The sequence below is a fragment of the Phalacrocorax carbo genome, chromosome 3, assembly GCF_963921805.1.
Source record: "Phalacrocorax carbo chromosome 3, bPhaCar2.1, whole genome shotgun sequence".
Lineage (NCBI taxonomy): Eukaryota > Metazoa > Chordata > Aves > Suliformes > Phalacrocoracidae > Phalacrocorax > Phalacrocorax carbo.
In genome coordinates this window covers 31,747,536-31,767,078 of record NC_087515.1, presented here as the reverse complement: position 1 = coordinate 31,767,078, position 19,543 = coordinate 31,747,536, and the positions used below count along the sequence as shown (strand labels likewise).

General features: G+C 39.0%; 1 protein-coding gene across 4 annotated transcripts in view; it reads left to right on the top strand.

Annotated features, from left to right (window-relative positions):
* Window positions 1-19,543, top strand: part of LCLAT1 (lysocardiolipin acyltransferase 1) — a 121,323-nt gene that overhangs the window by 23,405 nt on the left and 78,375 nt on the right. Inside the window, exon 1 of one of the 4 annotated variants that reach the window (XM_064446411.1) lies at window positions 13,958-13,973. The exons of the other annotated variants lie outside the window; for them this stretch is intronic. The gene's annotated coding sequence lies outside the window, so the exon portion shown is untranslated. Of the gene's footprint in view, window positions 1-13,957; window positions 13,974-19,543 lie in introns of those variants that run through there. 4 annotated transcript variants of the gene reach the window in all.

Here is a 19,543-nt window from a genome sequence, read left to right as displayed (position 1 = left end):
GACTTGCAGTTTTCAGTTCATGCTGATGTACACTCTTTCTGCTGGATATAGACTTCTCTAGAACTCATTCCCTGAAATGCCACCTGGCATCTTGGGATCTCCTACAGTGGTAAGGGCAGCTCTTTACTGGATTGAAACTTGCACGACTAATTCCTTTTTACTGGAGAAACAGAAATACTGTCCAGTGTGAGAGACGTAAAAGGTTGATAGAATGCCAGAGTCCTTTACCAGCCTATAGTCATTGACACTCATAAAATTAAGTTCTGTGGAATCCATAAAATCTTTATTTACGGTGACCAAACTCTTGGACATGCTTAAAGCTCTACAATATAACTTTTCTTACAGGGGGAAAATATCAAGACTCTCAGGGTTCTTCTAGTACTATAAGATAGGGCTTACTTCTATTGTAGAAGTACCCACAATAATACATTCTTCTGTTGAATTGGCTATTAGTATAACCATTCAATGCATCTGAAGCATTGTAAACTCTTGAAGATCTTGGCAGCATTTGTTGGAATATCTTACTCTATAAAGGTTTTTATGATCTGGTCACCAAACTATCTGAACATTCCTCACAGTGAATTAAGGCCTGTCTTCTTTTCCCCTCCCCTCCCCAGCCCCTTCCAGGGTTCAGATAAACCCTATTATTTACAAGACGTGAGTCTTTCAGAAAAGCATGTGATGCCCTAGGGAAACAAATGAAATTATTTAAATTCTAAATTATTAATTTTTTTGAGAATAAAGTTTAAATACTAGAAGTAAGATTGCCTGCAGAGGTTAATTCAGTTTTGATCTCCACATTGGTAGTATCTTTGATTTATGTGAACGCATACTACTTTTTCTGTAACTAGTTGTTTCTCTAAACTTACAAGCAACAAATGGAGAGCCTTGAATGAAGAATGTTGCTTACTTTTTAATTAGAAACATGCCTGCCTGTTCTGCTCATAAGCAGTGCAGTTCTCCTAATATTGAAAATGTTATCCTTAAACTTCTTCATCCTTTATGAAAAAGAAACTTATTTTGTAGAGAAAGTAAGCTGACTTCTTAGGTAGGCCCTTTCTATATCACTAATAGCACAATTTCTTCCAGTTGGGTAAATTACTACATCTGAAACAGGTTTGGGATACTTGAATTCTTCAGAACAAACTGAAAACTAAAATCCAATATAAGATTAAAGTAAAATAATAATTAAAAAAAGCCTACCGCCACACACCCTCCCACCCCAATATAACTAGAGAGATCTTCCCTGCATTAACTTCGAGCTATTATGTCATAAGAACTTGCACATACTGAGAGAAAGTGGCAATTTCCTCAACTGTGGCAATGCTGGCTTAGTTCCGCTTTCTAAAATGAAGGGAGTTTTCCATCAAGAAATGGGTAGATGTGTTAAAAGTCACTTTTGATTTAGGTGTGTTTATGTATTTCCACAAGCAAAATGTAAATTCTTAGCTTGTTTTGAAGTATCAGTACATCTGAATACTGATAGATGCTATTTAGCTGTTTGTTCAGTTGGATAGGAACCCTGAGCAAAAACTTGCTGCTGTGTTTGGCTTTTACAATCCTGTTTTTGTGTTCTTGTCTCTGAATGTACAAATAGCTATATGTATTTGTGGAAAGACAAAGTTATTCTAAATTAGATGCATTTCAGAAACTCCCTTGATAAAACTAGGCAAACTAAGTTTCCCATCTTGGTCACTGTTTACTCTTTTCAATTACAAATCATTTGACTGGACATAGATATGGCTGTTCCTGGGTTGGGAGAAAAATTTTCCAGTGAATATAGTTGTCATAACAAAAGGAAGAACATTTTTGGAATCAAAATGACACTTAATTTTACCACTTTAATGACTGTACCAAATATTTCATTATTAAGGACTGGTAGCCTATTACTAATGTATTGTATATACAAAGAGTGTGTATGGGGCAGGAGGTTGGGGTACTCATGGCATTAGTAAGAGATTACATCCTTGGGACTATTAAAGGGTAATGGGTTAACCTGACAACGTAGTGAGTAGGGAATCTTTCTGCCTGTGTGCTTTATCACCTGTAGGTTACTTATTTTAATTTACAATTTATTTTGAAAATAGAACTGACTGGGGGAAGATTCTAGTGGTCATGGCAATGCTTGTCCAGCGTGCATCTGGCCTAGGATGGTCTTCAAATACGTATGATTACACAGAAAATAAATTTGGTTGATCAAATTCAGTAGTGTTTGTAATGTGTTTACTTAGCTGTTAATGATATATTATGTTTGTCCAGTTTATCTAAATGAAGACTGAAGCTTCATGGCTAGCTTGCAATTATCTTTATGGAAACAAAATTATTAAATTGAAATATGGGTCAATAACATAATAGTGGGAAACGTTAGATATCCATAGGCTGATATTTTCAAACAGGGCAACCTTTTGGAAGGTTGTTCTATACAAACTATTGTTGGCTAAGTGAACTGAATTGAACAGCCTTCCATAAACATTTGATTAAATGATCTAATGGTACTACCATCTGGCTTTAAACTTTAAGGAAGAGAAGCCCATGACAACTGAAATACAGTTTGAATTTAACACAGGTTTTTCAAGTGGCTTTGATGGAAGAATATTATTTTGTATAAGTCAGCAGGAGCAAACTGAAAGAAAACGTAAGAGGGAGCTATTTCATGAAGACACTTCACTTTGCAAACAGTTTTCTGATCACTGAAATTTGTTATGACTCTGCACATGTTTAGTCACTTCTTGTATGTAAAGAGAAAAATGGCAAGTTTCATCATCACTTATCCTTTTCATATGTAAATGTTAGTGAGTCCGATAACCTGGGTCTTGAATTGATCTCTAAAGGAGCTTGAAAAGGCTAAACTTTGCTGAAACTCTGTTCAAAACTCCAAGCTGTGTGAGTGTACAGCAACAGTTGCATGTTCTTGTAGGAAAACCTTTTTCATAACAAGAAACCCTCCCAGGGTGTTTCTTCTCTCCCTTTTCTTAGAAGAAAAACTTGAAAAAAATTTTGCCTGCATAGTATTTTGCATTTGGATGTCACGAAGATGTGAGGAGAGTGCGGCATCCCTGAGGTTGAGTGTCTCCCCAGGGAAGTGGTTGACTCGGCCACATTGGACACTTCCAGGACTCGGCTGGACAGGGTGCTGGGCCATCTTGTCTAGACTGTGCTCTTCCTAGAAAGGTTGGACTAGATGATCCCTGAGGTCCCTTCCAACCTGTGATTCTGTGATTCTGTGATTCTGTGATTCTGTGATTCTGTGATTCTGTGATTCTGTGATTCTGTGATTCTGTGATTCTGTGATTCTGTGATTCTGTGATTCTGTGATTCTGTGATTCTGTGATTCTGTGATTCTGTGATTCTGTGATTCTGTGATTCTGTGATTCTGTGATTCTGTGATTCTGTGATTCTGTGATTCTGTGATTCTGTGATTCTGTGATTCTGTGATTCTGTGATTCTGTGATTCTGTGATTCTGTGATTCTGTGATTCTGTGATTCTGTGATTCTGTGATTCTGTGATTCTGTGATTCTGTGATTCTGTGATTCTGTGATTCTGTGATTCTGTGATTCTGTGATTCTGTGATTCTGTGATTCTGTGATTCTGTGATTCTGTGATTCTGTGATTCTGTGATTCTGTGATTCTGTGATTCTGTGATTCTGTGATTCTGTGATTCTGTGATTCTGTGATTCTGTGATTCTGTGATTCTGTGATTCTGTGATTCTGTGATTCTGTGATTCTGTGATTCTGTGATTCTGTGATTCTGTGATTCTCTTTAGTTTTTCCTACTGTGATTGCAAATTTTACTCCAAAGTTCTAAAATGTTTACCCCCTGTAGATCAAGCCTTCATGAAAATAAGCTCTGTGTATATTTGCTGCCTCACAGGAAAAGAAAGTGGAGTTTTCTTTTGTGAAATTAGATTATAGGATCAGCCTACTGAATGGGGTGAGATGGGATGGGGAATGAGGGGAAATAATTTCAGTGACCCAACTTAAGGCACTTATGTAAATGGCCAAAATGAAATGAAGGAAATCCTTCTTTGACCAATTGGTACTAGGCTTGGCAAACTTGGCAAATTCAAAATTGCATAAGGTAGTTTTGATCCAGGATTTTAAAAAGTCTGTACTACTTTGCTGCTGTGACGCAGAATATAGCTAATTTATTTTCAATTTAATATTTTCTTTCAAAGAGTTGACAAAAATAAACAACCAAACCCTTACTCCAGAAACATGGTAATGTTATTCTAATACACTTACAAAAGAGGTAAAAGCTGACTCAGAAGGCGATTCTTAAAATTACGTCAATTCTTTTGACTTCAGTATCTATTTAAGCTAAAACACTTGAGGAAGAAATGTGCTCCTTTACATAAGCATGTCTCGCTCTGGAAGCTGCTTGTGGTTTAATGTTTCATCACAATAATGGCAGCTTATATGTGCTGCCAAGAGACCATTACTTTTTCTTGCACTCAGGCTGTTCCAGTGAGATACCTTTAAGGTGAGAAAACGAATATTTAACAAATCCTGTCATCACTGCCTATTCAGTGAGAAAGCTTTTTGTGTGAACATCTTACCCTGTTCCACCAAGTGTAATTGCTGATATTTCTATGGAACAAAGTTTAATTAAAAAAAAAAAAAGGGTGGGGAGGAAGAAAAAAAAAAGAAGGATTAAAAAACCCCTAATACTGGAATTGGATGTGATTTACAAGGGGAGACTTCAAAAATGGCTTATGTAAATAATAAAGATTATTTGTAAATACTGTGGTATGTGGACAAAAAGTGTTTTGCCTTCTGCAAGGAAATCAATGGGAAGGTTCATCTGATGTTGTGAGAAACTTAGTTGTGCCACAATAAAATCTTGATCCTTTGATTTTTTTTTTTTTTTTTAAATCCCCTAATGTTATTGCCTTCAAAGCACCAACTGCAGCTTTACCTCCACATCCTTTGCCTAATGGGAATATATCAAAGAGTAGCACACACTGGGAATAGTGCAGGGCTGTGCATGTGCTATTTGACCAGTCAGCTGCTTCCAAATATTATTTATATGCCTATGGTTTTCAGTGTACTCTTTGGAAAGAGTGTTAACTTGTCATTTGAGTAAACTGGTGAAGGTGGAGGGGGATCTAAGAATCTTGGCTTTGGTGCCCGTTGCTAGCTTACCTTTTACAACAGAAACTAACAAAGGTGTCACTTTTTTTCCTCCTCCTGTTCCCCATTCTCTATAGCAAAAAAACCCCAAACAAACATTTTAAGAGAGAATGTTGATTAAATGTTACGTATGGGTAGTAATATCTTTATTAAAAACTGAATTACTGTATGCATTGCTCATAACTTTTCTAAATATTGTTGTGGAAGGTTGTCTTGATATGTACAAATCTAGGGCAGATTAAAGATTAAAGAGTTAAAGAATGGTTTAATGAATATTTGTCTTCAGTATATTTTTCTGAATACTCTGTTCTGACATTCTCATCAATACTTAAAAATTAGAAATCAGATTTAATTGCTCAGCAATCACTGACATCACTTAGTCCAATGATTGATTCTTCTTACCAGCATTACTTTAGCAATATATCTGTTTGATAGTAAAAGAGATCTTTTAAAAAAGTTTTTGTGAAAGCTTCTTTCCTTATTGTAATGGTTCAATACAATGTTGAGCTGTGGCTGAATTGGAAAGGAAATACACGTTGTTGTAGCTTGTATCTATGTTGGAAAAAACCCCTTTCAATCTAATAAATCTTAGCTGTTGTTGAAAACCCTGTGCTCAGCAGGAATCCATGTTTCCTCAAGTTGTTTTCAAATTTTCTCCTTACTGCACTTCTGAAAACTTCTTTACAACCAGTTTTACCCCTCCTTCAGTGAGTTAGACAAGGATTATTGGGAAAGATGGGTGATGGGAAACCCAGGCTCATGTACGCCTGAGTCAGTACATTAATCTTCTGTGTAGTAATTGGCTTCAAGTTGTCTTTGTTAGAAGGCATGTTGTTTTGCCTTGCTTAGCTGTAATACAGGGCTTTCCAATAGCTCTGGGCTTTCCCTTTGACATAATATGTTCCTTTATTCCCCCTGCTGAGTTGTTTTGGTTCTTTCTGTCCTCTCTCTCTGCCTGTTTGTGACAACAGCAGGAGCAGGTGAAAATTATTTGTGTCAGAAGAAAATTTTGAGCATTAAGCAACTTTATGTAAAATTAAAAATGGTATCACAGAATCACAGGTTGGAAGGGACCTCAGGAATCATCTAGTCCAACCTTTCTAGGAAGAAAGCAGTCTAGACAAGATGGTTCAGCACCCTGTCCTTAGAAGTGTCCGATGTGTTGGAGTCAACCACTTCCCTGGGGAGATTATTCCAATGGTTCACTGTCCTCACTGTGAAAAATTTTCCTCTCGTGTCCAATTGGAATCTCCCCAAGAGCAACTTGTGTCCATTCCCCCTTGTCCTCTCCGTGGGACTCCTTGTATAAAGGGAGTCTCCATCTTCTTTGTAGCTGCCCCTGAAGTACTGGTACATGGTGATGAGAACCCTTCTAAGCCTCCTTTTCTCAAGGCTGAACAAACCCGCTTCTCCCAGCCTATCCTCATATGGCAGGCTTCCCAGTCCTTTGATCGTCTTGGTGGCCCTTCTCTGGACCCCTTCCAGCCTGTCTGCATCCTTTTTGTATAGAGGGGACCGGAACTGTACACAGTACTCCAGGTGTGGCCTGACCAGCGCTGAGTAGAGCGGGATGACGACTTCTTTATCTCTGCTGGTGATGCCCCTTTTTGATGCAACCCAGCATCCTGTTGGCCTTCTTGGCCATAGCAGCACACTGTTCACTCGTGTTGACCTTTCTGTCCACCAGGACCCCCAGGTCCCTTTCCACAGAGCTGCTCTCCAGCCAGGTGGATCCCAGTCTGTGCTGCACTCCTGGATTATGTTTTCCCAGGTGCATGATCTTACACTTCTCCTTGTTGAACTTCATAAGATTCTTGCCGGCCCACTCCTCCAGCCTATCCAGATCTTCCTGGAGAGCAGCTCTCCCTTCTGCAGTGTCTACTTCCCCACTCAATTTGGTGTCATTAGCAAAATTCATCAGGCTACACTTGATGCCGTTATCCAGATCACTTATAAAGATATTGAATAACATTGGGCCCAATATTGATCCCTGGGGGACTCTACTGGTGACAGGTTGCCACTTGGAAAAGGAGCTATTTACCACCACCCTTTGGGTACAGCCTGTCAGCCAGTTCCCCACCCACTGCACAGACCACTTGTCTAGGCCATAACACATTAATTTATCCAGGAGACTATGGAGGACCATATCAAAGGCCCTGGAGAAGTCCAGGCAGACAATGTCCACCGCCAACCCCATGTCAACCAGGCAAGTCACTTTGTCATAGAAGGCCATCAGGTTTGTCAAGCACGATCTGCCTTTAGTGAAGCCATGTTGGCTTTTCCCAATCACGTGCTTCATTTGACTTGTGATGGCCCCCAGGAGGATTCGTTCCATAACTTTCCCAGGGATTGAAAGAAGGCTGATGGGCCTGTAGTTACCCAGATCCTCCCTTGAGCCTTTCTTGTAGATAGGGGTAACATTTGCCTTCCTCCAGTCCTCTGGGACATCCCCCGTCCTCCACAACTTCTTGAAGATTATGGAGAGTGGCCTTGCAATGATGTCAGCCAGCTCTCTCAACACCCTCGGGCCATATGTTTTAGCCTTGAGAAATTATGGGTTTAGTCTAAATTGTGTTAATCCAAGTATATAACTGATACTATAACAGCCTGGGATTTTTCTCACAGCACATTTGTAGATACCATAGTAGAAGTTGCAAACATTTATCTTCTATTTAAACTAAGAAAAATGTATTACTAATCTTTAAATAAAACAATATAATTCTCTGTGCATTTCTCTGGAGAGCTTTTAAGGCCGCCTGGATGCTAAGAGCTACCCTCATGGAAGGACAATACTCTTGCATAAATTTAGATCAAAGTATGTACAAGAAATCATATTTAGTGTCAAGAGTGGAAGGACTCAAAAGAAGCGTCCACATATGTTCCCCTCTGACAGTCAAAATTAGGAGATTTTAACTTAACAGTCACAGCTTAGCTTTTTCAGAGGTGTTATTGCCTCAGTCATTGGTCAAGGTGGACCTGCCGAGGGGAGAAGTCAGAACTCTGAAGGGCAGGACTCTTGCCTTTCTTGTCACTGGGGCTTTTATTATGTTTAATAAGGAGAATTAGGTTTAAGACGCTGCTCAGTATGCGTTAAGATACATAGGAGTGAGTGTTTCTCAGTGAGGTGCCTCCACTAGAGCAGAAGTTTACGTACTCTTCATTCTGCCCATGAGCTTGGAAAGAAGTGTCCCTCCATGTAGTCTTAGTCTTACGCCTCTGGGAAAGATGACAAGTTAACCCAACTGCCAGTTAATTAATTTGTAACATTTTAGTAAAGAGTTGGAACAATTTTACTGTCCCTTGTTTGATGAAGATCTTATAACTATAGTTCCTCTAAATAGTTTCCATGCTTTTGTTAGTATTTACTTATGCTAACATAAATGAATAGCTTTAATGTTCTCCAAATGATACTGTGTAATATCAGGTCTTCAGTCCTTGTGTTGCATCATTTGCCATCGCTACTCTTGCTCTTGTTTATCAAGCTGTTTGCTTGATGATCATGCTGGCAACAAAAATATTTCAGAGCTGAATATCTCAGTATAGGATAAGATGGCTGGCTGTTCCATGCTCAGATGAAAAATGTCACTTAGCTCTGGGACATAAGAATATTTCATAGTCAGTGCTGTTATTTTTAATGCTGGTGCTTCTGTCTTCAGCTTTGTAGCTATGCTTGTGATGTTTTTTCTTAACTTAAGCATGCCTTGCAGTCATGCCAGAAGTGGACTAATTTTCTTGAAGATGTATTGTTTGAATGCAAAGTGTCCCTGTATGTAAAGATATACTGTCCTTTGGTTATTTGGGAGTTATTTGGGAGAGTTTCAGCAGTGTGTTTACTTTCATAAGACACAGGAGAAGCCTCAAACTGATGAGGAAGAGAGTGAAGTGGAATGTCATAAACACCTGCTTTTGACAAAGTCCATGATTTATAATTTCCTCAATAAAAATACCACCTCCACAATGCCCATTGCAATGAATGCAGTAAAGGCATTTCAAGAGCTGTGATTGCATTTGGGAACTCTTCCGCAAATGCAGCTGGAAGGATGTTCATGCTTTCTCAAATATCCTTAGCCAGTTGTCCAGGTACTTCACTTATTAATGAACATATTTTACTGCTTGGAGATAAGCTCTTCTAGCTTCTGTGTCCATGGTGTTAGTATGCTAATCAGAAATAGCAGATTCTTTCCAGGAATTCTGTGGTTTTGTGTAATCTTTTTCCTGAAAGGTCAGGGCACTTGGTAAAAGGGGAAACATATGCCAGGGTGTGTTCCCACTTGGAAGTAACTGAGAGAATGCTAGGTCTTCTTGGAAGAGAAACTCGGGGGGGGGGGGGAAATTCCTTATAATGAATTGCCAAATCATTAACTCTAAATCTGTCTGGCCCTAAAGAAAAATCTAAATACAGCTGATATGAAACATGTTCCATGTCTGTAGAAACTGCTATGAGAAGATTCCTAATTTAGATATTTCTGGTAGCATGATCTGCACAGCCAAATCTGGATAATATCTTCCTTTTTTGGATATTATTTATTTAGTGCAAAGATTGAGTCATTGCATTTCCTCTTAGATTCCCTTTTTTAATTATTTCTTTTTGGGGAGAGAGGACATACCAATAAATAACCTTCTCTAGACTATGTCTATGTTGTCATCTGTCTCCTTTATCTTCCACATGATAGTTTAGGTGTAGGTCAGGGTATTCTTTATTTTCTGGCCTCTCATCCCTGAGGTATGAGCAGTGTAGTTTCCTTACCTATCCAAACATTTTTTTTTTGCTTCAGTAATCAGTCTTTTAAAAGTTGTTCTGTCTTTTTGTTCCTTTCCCCTATCAGCTTGCAGCTTTTAAGGCACTTTTAAGGCTGAGTGGAGACTGGAAGTGGTCAGTTGGTCTATAACAATGCCCCAAATGTGTGTTGGGAGGCTCTTTATAGCTCCTGTGAGGCTTTCCTTCATTCCTTCCCTTTTTTTCCTAATAGCTCCTCTTAAGCTAGAGCTTTGCTCACACGTATAGTCTAGTAGTCCCTGAATAGCTACAATGAGTTATTTCCCTGACTAGGTCATTTGCTGTTCTGTAATTATTTCATGGATGCTTTATTCTTGGACTGCCTAGCATCTATGTGTCTGCCACAGCATGGCTATCTAACGAATCTGCAACTGCCAAATGTATTTGCAGCTGACTTCTTGAAACTCATTCTTACTGTAACATTGACTTGGTCTTTGATGGGAAATACACCACCTATTAAATCACTTTTAATTCTATTTTTTCATAAGTTCCTTTCACTTCTGGCAAACTTTATTCAAAACTGAGATTCTGTTTCAAATGAGCTACTATTTTACATAATACAAAGCTAAAAATCTAAAAATCTTAGTCTTAGATGTTGCTTTTTTTCCCATTTGTCTTCTGGCAGCTTAGTGAAGTATTGCAGAAGCACTGGCAGATAACTTCCCTGGTTGCTTCAGCATTGAATTACTTTATTTAGCTTTTTGTACTGGTAATTTATTCTAGGATAAAATGACCTTGCTAAATGTTCACGCAAAACATTTTGTTATTCATTTCTTAATAGCACCGGGTCCTTTACAAGTAAGAATCAAATGGTCGCTATATCTATGTGTTTGAGGGACCAAAGCCATTCAGCTTTAACAAGAAACATGAGTTGCTTCATTATAGAACACTTAAAGTTTGAAGAGAACTGTTGTGTGTTTTATAGAATCAGATTCAGTAGCCCTGGAACCAGAAGCAACGTATCTGCATCAGCGTGCCGCTGTGCATGGGCTGAGAATCCCTGCTGAGACACGGAGCTTTATTAGCTCAAGTCAGCTGTGCTTCTTCCCAGGCAAAGCTTGCATCTATGCACAGCACCACGCAGATGCGTGAAAGAAGTGTTTATACTATTGAAATGCAGCTTTGTTAGAAATGACTTTGAAGACCTGGATGGACTTGAAGCCTTGAGGTCATCCCTTTGGAGTTCTGTCAGAAGAGAAGCCTGCCTTTGTAGCTGGTGGGAAGAAAGAATTACAGAGCTGAAGACGGGGTTAAAGCTACAGTTCTTAACGCTAGTTTGTAATGTAATCTTAGAAATATCCAGATATGCTGTTGACTGATCGTACTGGTGAGCTATGCAAATGAGATTTGAAGACTGTTCTCTAGAAGGCTCCGAAAAGCACAGCAGAACTTAATCTCTTACTGTAAGGTCTTGAAGCAGAAATATTATTAGTTAGTAGTGGGACAAACAGTGGTTTGGCAATGTGTGGTTTTTGGCTGTATTGCTTTGGATGTTCCGTCTTCACCAAATCTTAACAGATTGAGGACAGGATTTCATGTCCAGAAGTGGAACAAATGCAAATAAACTGTTTCTGCTGCTTCTAGTGGGAATGAAATGTTTGTAAATTTTCTGCGGAACTACTGCATTTTTCCTCTTTTGCTTCAAAGCCTGCCAGGTAACCGATCTATTGTTTCTGTTATGCTTACCTTGGAAAGCAGCCAGCCTGTAAGCATAACTCACTAGAAAACTACAACTTATGTGGCTTTTAAAGTTGTTATAAACATGTGATATTTGCTGATGTGTAAGTATGCTTCAAAGTGCTGTGTGTTTCTGATACAAAGGCAGCCCTGCAAAATTTTGAATTCTCTAAAGTATGGAATTTTCCAATTAAGTGGCTAGAACATTTTTAATGTTATTTGCAAATGAGTTTTTTTTGTACATTTTTCTTGGAAATACATTTTAAAAAGCCTGAGGCAGTTGCACAGACTCAAAGGCTTGGCGGAGTCATATGCAATTGATAATAGCAATTTATCTTTATTATTATTAAGAAAAAAGTGACATAAATTCATCTGTAGGCACTGTTCTCCATCTCTTGTATAAGTGCTGTTTAACCAGAATGACTTACGTGGTAGGGAAATAAAGATAAGCCTTTAGTTTTCCTTTTCAGCCCTTTAACAATTCTGAGAGTAGATAAAATCCATAATCTGATCTTGCAATTGATTCTAGGTAGAGAGTCACTGGCTTCAGTAAATTTGCTGTTGGGATTTTTGGCATGGAGCCTGCTGAAGTTTTATAGCATGTAACGGGCTACTAAGAAAAGGAATAAAGTAAGCTAGCAATTGCAGTTGTCTTGCAGGTGATGGCTGTCATAGTATAAAAGATATTAAAAAAAAGAAATATAAAAGATACTTTTAAAAAAGCAAGCTGCTTTGTTGTGGTTTTTTTTTTTTTTTTTTTAAAAAAAAAAACCCAAACCATGCTGTAATAATACCCATCCGGAATCAAATTCATTTGTAGTATACATTACAACTGAAAAAGGAGGAATTATTTGGGTTAATATATTCTGTTCTGAAACCGAGAGAGGTTTATGTAAGGATGGTCACAAATACAAAGCTCTCACTGAGACTTTCTCCAGGCTTAAGGCCTCTGAAAGTCTGCTTTTATATCCCCCCTTTTCATTTTCATAATTGCACTCTTCAGAAAAATATGAATTAGCATAAGTTTTCTGTCATGCTGTTACTATCCTGGTGATGGTTGGTGGTTTACATAGCTTGTTGATCAGGCTGTTTGAATTTTGTTCATACATGTCTCCTGTTTTGTTTTTTTTTTTTTGAGTTGTTAACCCAGTGAGAAGATTCTGTTTCTACAAGAGTAGAAAAGCCATTACAAGTTTTACGGATCCCTTACACAGAAGGGTGTTGTGAGTTACTGTTCTGTAAGTAAGCTGGGAAAATAGTTTGTCCTGGAAATGGTGAACATAGCAAAGTTTTTAGAACCTTGGAAATTCAGCATTTTTTTTTTAAATTGTACATTCAGGATCTGTTGCAGCGCATATCAATAACTTGAAGAGCTTTCACTGTTCACAGCTTCTTGGTTCAATGCCAGTGGCAGAGACTTTAAGATGCTGCATTGAACACTACTAGTTTTGTCTTTGAGTAACTGTTCTTCAGCACAGAGTCCTTGATACCTGTTCTTCAGATTGAGGATTTTATTATGAAGTACGTACTTCTGAAATTATAATGCCACTCCTCCCTGCCAAGAATAGCTGTGATCTGAAGTGTTGGGATGCTCTTTTGCAGGGGAAAAAAATTTGATTTATTGGCTTGTTTGTTATATCTCCAATTATGTTTTGTCTGTTTTTTGTACTTTTCACTTGGATTTGTTATCTATCGATGTTGGTCACCTTTTTGGTCTCTTCTAGACTTTCCAGACCAGAGGACTTAGTTTGCCAGCTGTCGACCACAAGTAGCTTTTTTGTAGAGTAGGCTGGGCCTAGAGCAGACCTGCAGGTTTTAGATAATAAAATGCCTAATAAAACTCCAGAACTTAGCATAACTCCATGTTTGTTGCAAGGTTATGGGTTTTCTTTGTTTTATTTAAAGACGGGATGAAGGGGATATGGGGGAATAAAACAGCTGTTCTTCATCTGCCAAACCTAATCTTGATGATTGTCAGCAAGGGCACCCTTTTTATATTGGTTGCTGTTTAATACAGGCTTGTCGGGCCACAGTAACTTGAAGGATAGTACAGAGAACAACTATATGCATGGAAAGCCATGAAGAAGTAATTCAAAATTATTTGTGTCTGTGCAATGTGCATAATAAAAATGAGGTAGCTTTTGGTAGAAAAAGCTCTTGTGCAGTTCTTCCTACAGCAGCTCAGATTTGTCAATTCATCTAGATTTTCTGAATTTAGTAAGGAATAAAACTAAGCTACTTTTCCATAAATCATTCTTTTTTTTCAGGAAGCCGCCGTTGCTGTTGCTTGATACCCTCCTACAAATTATTTTAAATACCTTAGGTCATGCTCTCATTCCAGCTTTATTGGTCTAATGGTTGTCTGGAGCAACAGTGGAAAGAGTACAGGTAAACAAGAGTGAAAAAGCATCAGACTGATTTGATGTCTGTATCCTGACTGAATTATCTGCTTACAGTATCTAAAGGCTGTACTGCAAAGTATCTCAGCCAGGTTTTTTGCATTTGGAAGGACACAGTTACTTGGAAGAGCAAATTAAATATTCTATTAATTTTTTTATTGAATTATAATAGTTAGATTAAGTCTTGGCAAATAAGAGATAATAAATTGTAAGATGCAGCAAGAATAATATTTTATTGGTAATATTTATGGAAATTACTCACTAAGTACGGTACTTTTTATTTTGTGCATGTGTAAGCTAATATCTACTATACTGCTAGAGAGGGTCAGGGATGTGGTTTGTGATGATGATTATCTTTTATTGCCCTATCCTATATTGTTTTATGATACATGCGTTAAATCTCTTTAAGGTTTTTAAATGCAAGAACTGAATAAAAGGGAAGTAGTTTTGTTGGTCAAGTGCCTGTTTCTTCATACATTTTTTCTGTGATAGTGATCTGTGCCATATTTGTATGTTCCCTAAAATGCTGAAGTGCCCAAGAGGAGGATCAGAAATAAAATGTAGCTTAGAAAGAGGTCTGTGGAGACCGATGGAGCATCTTGCCTGTATTGTGTGGGCCACTTATTAGAGTGGATATCTGTGCAATTAATAATTCAGCTTCTTCCTGTCATTGCTTCCCATATAAACTCTGCTATTTCTGCAGTTCTTTTAACTGAAGCACAAGTGAGAAGTTACGTGATCAAAGAGATGGGGTAAGTTGTAGATCTGGAAATACAATTGAGTCAGACTACAAAAGCTTGCTGTAAGCAATTTTCTTTTTAAAATACGCTACTACACAGAAACTAGTTTCTTGCTCTGAGAGCAAGGATTGGTAAAAATTTCCTTTGAAATGTTGTTATGGAAAAAAACCCCATAAGGTGCTCAAACAGAAAAGCCTGGTGATTTGTTGGACTTGAAATGTTCTGCTAGGATGTGTCATTTCCAGTGAAACTTTGTTTGGCTGATGTTTTGTCACTTGGCCACCTGCTTGGTGGTTGCTGAGACCCCTGAGTTATTTGCTTTGCAAGCTGGGAAGGATTGTCCAGCTGCCTGCTCTCCTGTCTAGATGATTTTGTTTAGTAACCTTAAAAAACTAGTCAACAAGTAAAAGTTCAGGTCATTTGTTTGATGGCTTGTTTAATGGACAGCTGGGAAGCTGGCAGTCTTTGTTCCCTTCTTGCCCACCTCCTTGAATTCTGATTCATTTCACCCAGATGAAAGGTATCTTCTGACTAGGAAATTATGTTTCAGAATGCAAAATTTAATAGGGGAGCTGGAATTTCCAGCTCACCTCTTTCACTTGCCATGCTTAGAGGAAATGCAGAACTAAATTAAGTCAGTTCGCAGTTAACTGCTGGCTTTCTTTGCAGAACTGTTAGAGAAAAGGCATCACTGTCTGTCTGTGTGAGTTTCTGCTTGATTTTAATTGAAGATAACGTTTACCTTTTCCACTGGTAATTGACTGAAAGAAGAATTAAACCCAGTGCCTAATATTCCCCATTCAGTTCTTGAAGACTAATGAATACTTTTATTGTCCATGCTGATTGAATGAAAACCTACTGACTGGTGATAATATAATATTGTTTCGCTGGCACTAAAGAGCATTTATTTTTTCAGTAGTGTAGTAAAACCTGATTTGTTGACTGCATAATACTAAGTGCTTAAAAATCTCTCTTGTTATCAGGTAGCTGGCTCTGTTTGTCAGGTAGTATTGCTTAATTCCATACCATAGGTTAAATCTTGTTTTACATTGAATCTGGAAGACAAATTAACCTGTTTGTACAGAACCCTGAATTAGCCAGGAACCATTAAGGAAACCTGGAGTGTGTGGTGAGTCTTGTCTACTGTGAAACTTCTAGACCTCTAATTTTAGAACTTTTTTGTTTCTTACCAGATAAACTTATTTTGCATCCTTTGCCCACTTACAAGCCATAGAAGCAGTTGTGAAGAAAAACCAGTTTTGTTGTAGAGAGCAGGCTGTTTAAAACCTTTTGAAGTCATCATAACAAGCTGTGGTTTGTCTGTCATTCCAGCTGTACCTTGAATGAAAGCACATTAGATGATACACAAACCAAGCCAAAATCTGATCACAGGAAGGTGCCTGTGCTTTATGTTGCTATGCAAAAACTTTGCATAGAATATTGAGATAATTTCAATAAAATATTCTGATAAAGATGAAGTTTACAAAAATGCAACTGTTTCAGGAAGTAATTTGTCCCATTGTATCCAAGAATTTTAAAAATTAGCTGAAATGTAAAACAAAAATTGTAGTTCAAGAATTACTGTTTCCCGTTACCTGGAGACGGAGCATGTTTTCCTTCTGCTATGGCAACGAGAACATGTGAAGTACAGTACCCCAATAACTTGGAGTTCTGCCACAAAATAGATGATGAACTACAAGCCCCAGTATGAGGGTGCTGTCTTTCTCACTGTTCGCAGCTTTCAGTCTGAATCTTAAAATTTGGACTGTCTCCCCACAGCTCTGACCCCCACAGCAAATAGAAGGTGTCTTTAAGATGCATAAAGGCTGTAATTCATGCTAAATCCAGTGTTGAGAGTGATTTCTGCATCAGGAAGAGAGAGTTGTCAGCAGCGGTAAAGGAGTACTACTGTACTTTGAAAATGCTCAGGCTCTGTTATCCAGTCTTCCTGTTGAATCCTTTAGTTCAGTTCTTGGGTGTCTCGTCTCTGACTGGAATCAGCTCTGATTTTCTTTGTTTTGAGATTTTTCACATTTGTTTTAGATCAGTTTACAAGTCCTCATTAAGTACTGCTTTCCCTTTGAGATCATTTGATCTTTTTTTAATCACGTTTCAAAGTTGCAGGTGTTTGTTTTGCATTGATTTGTAGCTGTTATGTCTCTTGTTGAATGCGTGCTAGATGTGGGATGGCTGTCATATATGTCTGAAGATACTTTGTTTCTAAGGTAGGTGTTTAAGGGGCTGAGATATGAAAAAGGATGATAACAGAGTCAATTCCCTGGTGTCTTTGGTAGTAGGTGTCTGGGAATTCCTCAGGAGTGACTGACACAATCGTAAACTGGGTACAGCAGCCCTTGTAGTGCCACCACAAGTTGACACCACTGTGCAGAGCCCGGCCTGGCCTGGCTGGACTCGACAGCTGAGCCTGTGTGCCAGCCCTGCAGTCTGCAGCCTTACGGCTTTCCTTCTCAGCAGGGGGCATGGCCTCTTGCAGCATGCTGCTCTTCACCTGCCCAAACAAGCCGGTATTGCAAGGGGGGAGGGGAGGAAATAGGGTGTGTATGGGAGGGGTGTTGCTGCGTTGGGACGGGAGATGTGGAATGCGGGGCTGGAAGAGGGATTGCTACTGGAAAGGGAAAAAGGTGAGGATACAGAGCTGAGCAAAGATGGGCAAAAGAGGGTTTGGTAGGCAAGTTGCAGCGCTGTGTGAACACGACTGTAGTGCTTCCAAGACGGGGCAATTCCCAAACTGTACTAAAGCCTTAGTAGGACACAAAGTTGTGATTAATTATTTTGTCTGACCAGACCTGGCTCTATAAAATTTATAAACTTGTGCGCTGTACTCCCAGCCAAGGGGGTGCTGGAGCTGGCTTCCTGTGGCACCACTTGAGTTAGAGAGGGCACATCACTTCAGCAGTGCACGTGGTGTGGCGAGTGTGTCAAACCCAGCTTGGGGTTGAGCCTCCTCTCTGCCCTCCCTGCTCTAAACACACGCAGAGCAACACTTACTGCTGACTGTCCCAGGGCATGTGCTGTTGGCAGCCAACGTGCCCAGCAGCTTGTGTGATGAATACCCATCCTTGACTGTTGGCTAAAATGACAGGCTATGTAAATGTTTCTCAAGTGACGTGTAGGCGGATGCATCTGAAATCGTGTAGCCTATTTTCCAGGCTGTAATACCACCACTTGAACCCGCAAATGATAACAAGTGTGCTAACAATTTCACCTTGTTACTGAAATGAGCTTGCTGAGCCCTACTTTCAGAAGGCCAGCCGGATGGTTACTCTCTGCTGTAAGTTCTTCATGTTATCATAGGCTTCTCATGTTGCAGTTTTGCTCAAATTCATTAAGAGGGAGTAGTTTTTGTGTTCTCTTACCTGTTTGCATGGTATGTGCTTTATTGTGGTGGAGGTAATTCAGAGATAAAGTCTATCCATTATTCTACGTAAATGCATGTTTATGTGTGTAAAGATATATATAATGTATTATACATACGTAATAAGCAAAATATGGTATGTATCACACTTCAAAAATGTGGCTGCAAAAGAGATACATGGCATCGATTAAAAACACATATGGTACCTTTTGTGTCTAGAAACAAAAACTGTAGTGTTTAACCCAGTGGAATACAGCATAACATATATGTATATACAGTAATGTTAAAGAAAAGACTGCTGGGGTGCAGGTTGGAGAAGAGAAACTGCAGAACTTCCTCGGGTCTCTTCCACAGCTCAGCTACCTTAATCTAAAAAAAAAAGTTCACAAGACAGTCTTTCACATAAGGTACAGAAAAGATTTTTTTCTTAAATATTTGGCCCTGTGCTGTAATTTGAGGGAAGGACCAGTGTAAACTGTAAAAAGCTCAGCCTGTAAATGAGTGACCTACTTTTCTTTCCCAAGAGCCTAGGAGGATGACAGAGCAACGTCTTTTCTCATTAACTCTGTGGCTACCTGTGTGCAGCAGTCAAGTATTTGGAACTGGAACATGCGCCTTTGTGTTGTCTGTCCGGCAGCTGCTTGGAGCTCGGCTGTCTGTCTGGCAGATGTCATTGCGTCTGACTCGATGACTGGTGGCTCTGAGCAGCCTTGGAGAGGTTCAGAGTGGCTGGCTGCAGCTAAAGAAACTCGTTCTGTGTCCACTAGTGGGTTTTAGGATTAGGGTCTGAAAAGATGGCCCTAGATGTTTCCGGTCTTGCTGTGTGTGTTCCTCAAAAAAATGCTTGATTAGATCAATCACATTCAATTTTAATCATCTCTTCTGCCTTTTGCAGTAGGTCTCAAATCTTGATATGTCAGGAGAAGGCCTTTTCTTCTAGTCCTGCTGCAATTAATGCTCCTCTTTGCCCTTTCTGTTGTTTCTGTTCTTCTCTGGGTTTTTTGTCCTCTGCTACCTTTATTTTGGACTTTCCCCACAACAGGTTTGCAGTAACAAATATGGGAAGTATTTCAGTGCAGTACTCTTCAAGGATCCCTTGATATGCCAAAATTGACCCTACTTAGTGCGTGCATATGTGGACAACTGGTTATGTAGTTCCTGCTTTTGCCAGGAAAGAGAGGGCTCTGTCCTCTAGGATGTAAATAATGTATATTTGTTTGAATTCAAAGTTCATTGTGTTAAAATCTTTCTGATACAGCTATCAGCAAACATTTGTATTTAGTGTTACTTTTTTTTTGTTATGCTGCAGAAGTCAGGCTAAATACAGCTTCTTCTGTCCTTCTTACATTAACAAATTTTCATGGTCTCTTCTCTTGGCCTTCCTCCAAATATGTACAGTTTAGGAAGTTGTTTAAACCTAAAGTATCCCAAAATAGAGCTACT